We start from the raw sequence: 8,816 nt of genomic DNA on the forward strand, positions 1-8,816 counted from the left end.
TTGAAGCTCCTGTTCAAAAATCATGCTCCGAAATCAACTTTTTTCATCTCAGGGATTCATTTTGGGATGGTAACTAAAGTTTAAAGCAGAAATAGGGGCACTTTTAAAATTTTCATTTTTGACCAAAATCGATGGGTCCGGGGCTTAGGGAATTTCTCATATGCCCCAAAACCGTTGAATCTCCTGTTCACAAATCATGCTCTGAAATCAACTTTTTTCATCTCAGGGATTCATTTTGGGATGGTAACTAAAGTTTAAAGCAGAAATAGGGGCACTTTTAAAATTTTAATTTTTGACCAAAATCGATGGGTCCGGGGCTTAGGGAATTTCTCATATGCCCCAAAACCGTTGAATCTCCTGTTCACAAATCATGCTCTGAAATCAACTTTTTTCATCTCAGGGATTCATTTTGGGATGGTAACTAAAGTTTAAAGCAGAAATAGTGGCACTTTTAAAATTTTCATTTTAGAACAAAATCGATGGGTCCAGGGCTTAGGGAATTTCTCATATGCCGCAAAACCGTTGAAGCTCCTGTTCAAAAATCATGCTCCGAAATCAACTTTTTTCATCTCAGGGATTCATTTTGGGATGGTAACTAAAGTTTAAAGCAGAAATAGGGGCACTTTTAAAATTTTCATTTTTGACCAAAATCGATGAGTCCGGGGCTTAGGGAATTTCTCATATGCCACAAAACCATTGAATCTCCTGTTCACAAATCATGCTCTGAAATCAACTTTTTTCATTTCAGGGATTCATTTTGGGATGGTAACTAAAGTTTAAAGCAGAAATAGGGGCACTTTTAAAATTTTCATTTTTGACCAAAATCGATGGGTCCGGGGCTTAGGGAATTTCTCATATGCCCCAAAACCGTTGAAGCTCCTGTTCAAAAATCATGCTCCGAAATCAACTTTTTTCATCTCAGGGATTCATTTTGGGATGGTAACTAAAGTTTAAAGCAGAAATAGGGGCACTTTTAAAATTTTCATTTTTGACCAAAATCGATGGGTCCGGGGCTTAGGGAATATCTCATATGCCCCAAAACATTTGAAGCTCCTGTTCAAAAATCATGCTCCGAAATCAACTTTTTTCATCTCAGGGATTCATTTTGGGATGGTAACTAAAGTTTAAAGCAGAAATAGGGGCACTTTTAAAATTTTCATTTTTGACCAAAATCGATGGGTCCGGGGCTTAGGGAATTTCTCATATGCCCCAAAACCGTTGAATCTCCTGTTCACAAATCATGCTCTGAAATCAACTTTTTTCATCTCAGGGATTCATTTTGGGATGGTAACTAAAGTTTAAAGCAGAAATAGGGGCACTTTTAAAATTTTAATTTTTGACCAAAATCGATGGGTCCGGGGCTTAGGGAATTTCTCATATGCCCCAAAACCGTTGAATCTCCTGTTCACAAATCATGCTCTGAAATCAACTTTTTTCATCTCAGGGATTCATTTTGGGATGGTAACTAAAGTTTAAAGCAGAAATAGTGGCACTTTTAAAATTTTCATTTTAGAACAAAATCGATGGGTCCAGGGCTTAGGGAATTTCTCATATGCCGCAAAACCGTTGAAGCTCCTGTTCAAAAATCATGCTCCGAAATCAACTTTTTTCATCTCAGGGATTCATTTTGGGATGGTAACTAAAGTTTAAAGCAGAAATAGGGGCACTTTTAAAATTTTCATTTTTGACCAAAATCGATGAGTCCGGGGCTTAGGGAATTTCTCATATGCCACAAAACCGTTGAAGCTCCTGTTCAAAAATCATGCTCTGAAATCAACTTTTTTCATCTCAGGGATTCATTTTGGGATGGTAACTAAAGTTTAAAGCAGAAATAGGGGCACTTTTAAAATTTTCATTTTTGACCAAAATAGATGGGTCCAGGGCTTAGGGAATTTCTCATATGCCACAAAACCGTTGAAGCTCCTGTTTAAAAATCATGCTCTGAAATCAACTTTTTTCATCTCAGGGATTCATTTTGGGATGGTAACTAAAGTTTAAAGCAGAAATAGGGGCACTTTTAAAATTTTCATTTTTGACCAAAATCGATGGGTCCGGGGCTTAGGGAATTTCTCATATGCCACAAAACCGTTGAAGCTCCTGTTCAAAAATCATGCTCCGAAATCAACTTTTTTCATCTCAGGGATTCATTTTGGGATGGTAACTAAAGTTTAAAGCAGAAATAGGGGCACTTTTAAAATTTTCATTTTTGACCAAAATCGATGGGTCCGGGGCTTAGGGAATTTCTCATATGCCACAAAACCGTTGAAGCTCCTGTTCAAAAATCATGCTCTGAAATCAACTTTTTTCATCTCAGGGATTCATTTTGGGATGGTAACTAAAGTTTAAAGCAGAAATAGGGGCACTTTTAAAATTTTCATTTTTGACCAAAATTGATGGGTCCGGGGCTTAGGGAATTTCTCATATGCCCCAAAACCGTTGAAGCTCCTGTTCAAAAATCATGCTCCGAAATCAACTTTTTTCATCTCAGGGATTCATTTTGGGATGGTAACTAAAGTTTAAAGCAGAAATAGGGGCACTTTTAAAATTTTCATTTTTGACCAAAATCGATGGGTCCGGGGCTTAGGGAATTTCTCATATGCCCCAAAACCTTTGAAGCTCCTGTTCAAAAATCATGCTCCGAAATCAACTTTTTTCATCTCAGGGATTCATTTTGGGATGGTAACTAAAGTTTAAAGCAGAAATAGGGGCACTTTTAAAATTTTCATTTTTGACCAAAATCGATGGGTCCGGGGCTTAGGGAATTTCTCATACAGATGTAGCCACCTTTATCTTGAGTGGCCGCGGCGGTTGGCCCGTTCGACCATACGCAGCGCACTGTGGCGTAGCGAGGCGCGCATAGCCACAGAGAGGCTATCTAATCGCACGGAGACAGACATTTGACGTTTGGCGTTACCTTTACGTGTAATACCTGCGATCAGCCACCAGATGTCGCTTTTTACAATCACCACTGCGCATGCGTGTGGTCTCCCGTAAAATACAATACTGACATACATAATAAGGACTACTTTACTAAGGCGTCTCATTACGCTGCATACAGCAAATACTGTACTCATTACGCTGCATTATTTAATACAGTACTGTACAGTATATACAGTACGACACCGACGCAAATACAGTAGTACAGCATACAGTATATGATCCATCTACAATACTTTATGAATACTGTATGTGAGCGTCCGAGTCCCGCAGACAAAACACAGTACTGTAAAACCAGTAGTGTACACTGTCGCAAATGGATGTGTGTTACAAGTTCACTATTGCCTCTCAAGATTAGGAATTTTCTACAGTATGTTATCGTCTTAATCCCGTAGCCATTACAGCATAATCAAAACCAACGGATTTATACATTTGTCTGCGGCGAAGTGGTGAAGTGTTTCGCTTCCTATACTCAGAGTCCAGGGTTCGATTCCTTAAGTACTAATGCATGTTACTGTAGTTTTTTTCACACTTTATTATTTTTTTTATTCACCCCCACCTCGTGGCAGGCAGCAGTTGGGTATGGAATGAGAAATGGCATAAGCTGTGCAGGCTACGGGGCGATGCTGAAGGAGCGTCACAATCCCCTAGCCAAAATACACAGATACTGTAAGCGTATACTGTAAGATACTGTAAGCGTGAGATACTGTATTGAGCTAGGGGATTGTGATGCTCCTTCAGCATTGCCCCCTGAACTGTGAAATGTACAGTATGCCATATTGTATCTCACTACATATCCGAGCGCTGCCACGTGCTGGGAGTTCACGGTCGGCGGCCATTTTGTCAGGTTGCTAAGCGATCCAGCTCGGTATACCGTAATGTGCATAGACCTCGCTTATCCCAATGTAATTGAGCTAGGGGATTGTGACGCTCCTTCAGCATCGCCCCGTAGCCTGCACAGCTTATGCCATTTCTCATTCCATACCCAACTGCTGCCTGCCACGAGGTGGGGGTTCAGGAGGTGGGGGTTCATGGGTAGTGGTCGTTTTGACAGTGTGCTATGCGATTGAGTCCGGTGTACCGTAATACTGTATGCAATCCTACAGTAGCTTATCCCTCCCCTGTGTATTTTGGCTAGGGGATTGTGACGCTCCTTCAGCATTGCCCCCTGAACTGTGAAATGTATGCCATATTGTATCTCACTACATATCCGAGCGCTGCCACGTGCTGGGAGTTCACGGTCGGTGGCCATTTTGTCAGGTTGCTAAGCGATCCAGCTCGGTATACCGTAATGTGCATAGACCTCGCTTATCCCAATGTAATTGAGCTAGGGGATTGTGACGCTCCTTCAGCATTGCCCCCTGAACTGTGAAATGTATGCCATATTGTATCTCACTACATATCCGAGCGCTGCCACGTGCTGGGGGTTCACGGTCGGTGGCCATTTTTAGTGTGCATAGAACTCGCTTATCCACATAGGCCCCTGTGTTTTTAACTACTATATTGAGATGCACATTTCTAGGCCTACAGTATTTAATATACAGTAAGCAGCATTGTTGTTAGGCAATAATTGAAGAATTTACATACAGTACTGACATGTACTGTATGTAATGCTTGTACATCATGTCAGTCGACCCTTATGCTGTACACTACTGTAAGTCTCACAGGGCCCATGCACTTCCAAGGAGGGTTATTTACTGTACTGTATCTGTTTCATACAGGAAACTAATTGCAGTCCATAACACTGAAGTTGTATTTTCAGTACTGTACAGTATACAATACTTAAATTTGAACATCAGGTACTGGATAGTAAACATGTACAGTATTAACTTCTATCATAAAACTCTTATGCATTTTCAGATGTGTAAATTTTAGACTACAGTATTCACAAATGTTTTCTCTCCATACAGGAATTATAGTTGGACAACATGCCAGTAACTATCAACAAAACGATGAGCAAGATAATCGCCAACATGAAAAAAGAAAATAAAACCATCAAAGAGATCCATGCATGGCTCAAGGAAAGTGGCATTATAGTCACTTTAGAAACAGTGCGCTATCATGCATTCGAGAGAACAACGCCCAGATTTGTATTTCCTACAAAATGCACATGGTACGTACTGTACACTACTGTAATGTTTAAATGACTTGCTTTATACCATAAACAATTTTTTTGAAATAAAATAAAAACTTCATCAATTGTAACTGTGATTGTGCTGTTCATGAATTCATATTTTTCATACTGTATTGTACTGTAGGAGAGTGCAACAAATTGTGGAGGAACTAACTCGTGAGGATGATGAGCGTACTGCTCTGCAAATAAAACGAATTCTCCATTCCAAGTATGACCTGGACATATCGGCCACCAGCATCAGAAGGATGCGACGGAAAATGGGATGGACCTTTGGCGCAACAAGGTAAAATACTGAAAGCAGTATAAACCATACAGTAAATGCACTGTTAATAATCCCTTGATACGTGATATAATAATGCCATAAATCATTATACAGAGTGTGTACTTTATACTATATACAGTATGTGCGCTAGAATCCTGACTGCTGGTCATGCAAACCCAACCCATTGGTTTAACACAATGTACAGTACAGTACAATACTTTAGTTTACTTACCAAGTTGGGGAGAGGGCTTTTTCTCCCCTTCCTCATCCCCTTCCTCATCACTGTCAATAATCACTGAGTGGAAAATAAAAAAATATTATAAACAAAATACAGTAGAGTACAGTTACTACAAAATTGCACAGTAGTACAGTGCTACAGGAGGCAGAGATATATTCATAATACAGTAGGAGCAGAATGACTGTCCAGTGGTAGGGGACATACAGTACTGTACTGTGCCTGTATTTAACTCGTGTTGGAGGAGAGGCGATTTCGCACACAGAGGCGAAAAGGGGTCTTCACAGTGAGGGAAATACTGTACAGTACATGTTTGGAATTCCCTGCCTGAAAAGTAATAAAAGTGGACTTGGTCAATACTTTTAAGAATGGGCTTGTGAAAATCCTACTGTACTTACTATACTGTGGCGGCTCCGACGACTCAGAGTCCACGTAAGTGACATCTGTGTTGAATATAAAAAAAACAAAAAGAAAAGTCAATGGGATTTCTGCAATCAGGATACCGCTGTCGGTCACTTGACTGCTGGAATCCTGACCACTGGTCACGCAAACCCAAGCCATTGGTACTGTTAATAAATCAATGAATGTAGAATGTAGAGTACTGTACAGTAGATTACAATTCTTACCAGGCTGGCCTGAAGGCTCCCCCATTTCCTCCTCCTCTGTATCAATAACGAGGCGGTCTGTGTGTACAAGATAACAAGTATTGTAAAATAAAAAAATTACAGTAATACTGTAGGAAACTAGTGTGTCTGTAACAAAAATAATGATTACCACTTCCAGAGCTCTGCTGGTCAGACGGTGTTGGTGGTGGTGGTGGTGGTGGTGGTGGTGGTGGTGGTACTGTGAGAAAAAACAACAGTGCTGTAAGTGAAGGTGTCAATTTGAAACATGTACTGTACAGTATCCAGGACACATGTACAGTAGTGTAACAACGATGACAGTAGCACCAGAATTCTCGTTACACAATACCTGGCAGCGCAGCAGCAGGTGGTGGTGGTGGTGGTGGTGGTGGTGGTGGTACTGTGGGAAAAAAAATAACAGTACTGTAAGTGAAGCTGTCAATTGGAAACATGTACTGCACAGTATCCAGGACACATGTACAGTAGTGTAACAACGATGACAGTAGCACCAGAATTCTCGTTACACAATACCTGGCAGCGCAGCAGCAGGTGGTGGTGGTGGTGGTGGTGGTGGTGGTACTGTGGGAAAAAAAATAACAGTACTGTAAGTGAAGCTGTCAATTGGAAACATGTACTGCACAGTATCCAGGACACATGTACAGTAGTGTAACAACGATGACAGTAGCACCAGAATTCTCGTTACACAATACCTGGCAGCGCAGCAGCAGGTGGTGGTGGTGGTGGTGGTGGTGGTGGTGGTGGTGGTACTGTGGGAAAAAAAATAACAGTACTGTAAGTGAAGCTGTCAATTGGAAACATGTACTGCACAGTATCCAGGACACATGTACAGTAGTGTAACAACGATGACAGTAGCACCAGAATTCTCGTTACACAATACCTGGCAGCGCAGCAGCAGGTGGTGGTGGTGGTGGTGGTGGTGGTGGTGGTACTGTGGGAAAAAAAATAACAGTACTGTAAGTGAAGCTGTCAATTGGAAACATGTACTGCACAGTATCCAGGACACATGTACAGTAGTGTAACAACGATGACAGTAGCACCAGAATTCTCGTTACACAATACCTGGCAGCGCAGCAGCAGGTGGTGGTGGTGGTGGTGGTGGTGGTGGTGGTACTGTGGGAAAAAAAATAACAGTACTGTAAGTGAAGCTGTCAATTTGAAACATGTACTGCACAGTATCCAGGACCAAAAAGGGGTCCGGCCAATAAACAATCTGCATCAGAGAAGCAAGATACAGTATGCTTAAAGTATACAGTACTATATACTACAGTAGATCGCCAACAAACGTAAATTAACAAACAACTATCACTGGAATTTACCATCCTCATCCCGTAGCGAAGCACGGGTATTCAGCTATCTACAATGTTATTTATACTTTGTGTTTAATATTTACATTTAGTTTTGTAAACAGACATTCTTAACATTAACGGATTGCAGCGAGTTATCTGTGATGGTCAGGACAGGGGGTTGGGACTATAGAAATCACTATGTACTGTACACTACTGTATTTGACAATACTTACCAGCTTGGCGGCGCCTGTCCCGCCTCCTGTGACGTCGTGCTACCAGCCCTGTAAAAATATATATACAGTATAATGGCAGCATACTGTACAGCCAATGAAATTCAACATTGACAGCATCTTTATGACATCACAATAAATGGAATTGTTCATTCTAGTACCCTGCACCTAATCACTCAGGAGGGCATAGTGTACTGTACTGTCTTCAAAACTTAAGGGGCACATTTCTAAATGTGACAAACAGTACACTTACAGTATCGCTACAGTACAGTAGGTCCAGGGTATTAGACAGAACACTACCTTTATAGACATTGTAACACACATAAGCATTGCCCTTATAAACATTATGACACACATCAGCATGCAGCCCTCCCACCCTTAACCATCTCAGTACTGTTCATTACATTACAAATTGATTTCATGACAGATGATGCAGTACTCACCTGAATTCATCTTATTCACGTCATGTCACAGTAGTGCAGTTTATTCACGTCACAGTACTGTCCTTGATTCACGTTGTGTCACACAGTAGAGCACCGTATTCACGTCACAGTACTGTCCTTGATTCACGTTGTGTCACACAGTAGAGCACCGTATTCACGTCACAGTACTGTCCTTGATTCACGTTGTGTCACACAGTAGAGCACCTTATTCACGTCACAGTACTGTCCTTGATTCACGTTGTGTCACACAGTAGAGCACCGTATTCACGTCACAGTACTGTCCTTGATTCACGTTGTGTCACACAGTAGAGCACCTTATTCACGTTACTGTACGTCACAGTAGTGCAGTAGTATATCCACATTACGTCACAAAGTAGAGATCTGCCAGTCATGAACCTTATGCAAGAGTAATGCACGTCAGAACACATTAGGCCACTGTAACATCCCTTAGAATAATTTCTGCCAAAGTAACATCCCTTAGAACACTGTACTACATATCTGAAACACAAATTTCGGCACACTGCAATTAAACCACACAATGCACTGCACGACTGCGTGATATGACAAACTGCACATTTCCCTGCAAAATATGATACAATGTACACTACACAAAAAACTGCAATTACCACATGTGTATACAGTACA

The 8,816-nt window shown here is 41.1% G+C and overlaps 1 long non-coding RNA gene across 1 annotated transcript; it reads right to left on the reverse strand.

Moving 5' to 3' along the window:
- Positions 1–5,542: 5,542 nt before the first annotated feature.
- Positions 5,543–6,378, reverse strand: LOC135012678 (uncharacterized). Its single transcript, XR_010211602.1, has 4 exons — positions 6,343–6,378; positions 6,195–6,251; positions 5,967–6,011; positions 5,543–5,628 (listed from the first exon to the last, which is right to left on the reverse strand). It is a non-coding gene; the product is annotated as an uncharacterized LOC135012678 (long non-coding RNA).
- Between the last annotated feature and the right edge of the window lie 2,438 nt (positions 6,379–8,816).

This window comes from Pseudophryne corroboree, unplaced genomic scaffold, assembly GCF_028390025.1.
Source record: "Pseudophryne corroboree isolate aPseCor3 unplaced genomic scaffold, aPseCor3.hap2 scaffold_259, whole genome shotgun sequence".
NCBI classification, from domain to species: Eukaryota; Metazoa; Chordata; class Amphibia; order Anura; family Myobatrachidae; genus Pseudophryne; species Pseudophryne corroboree.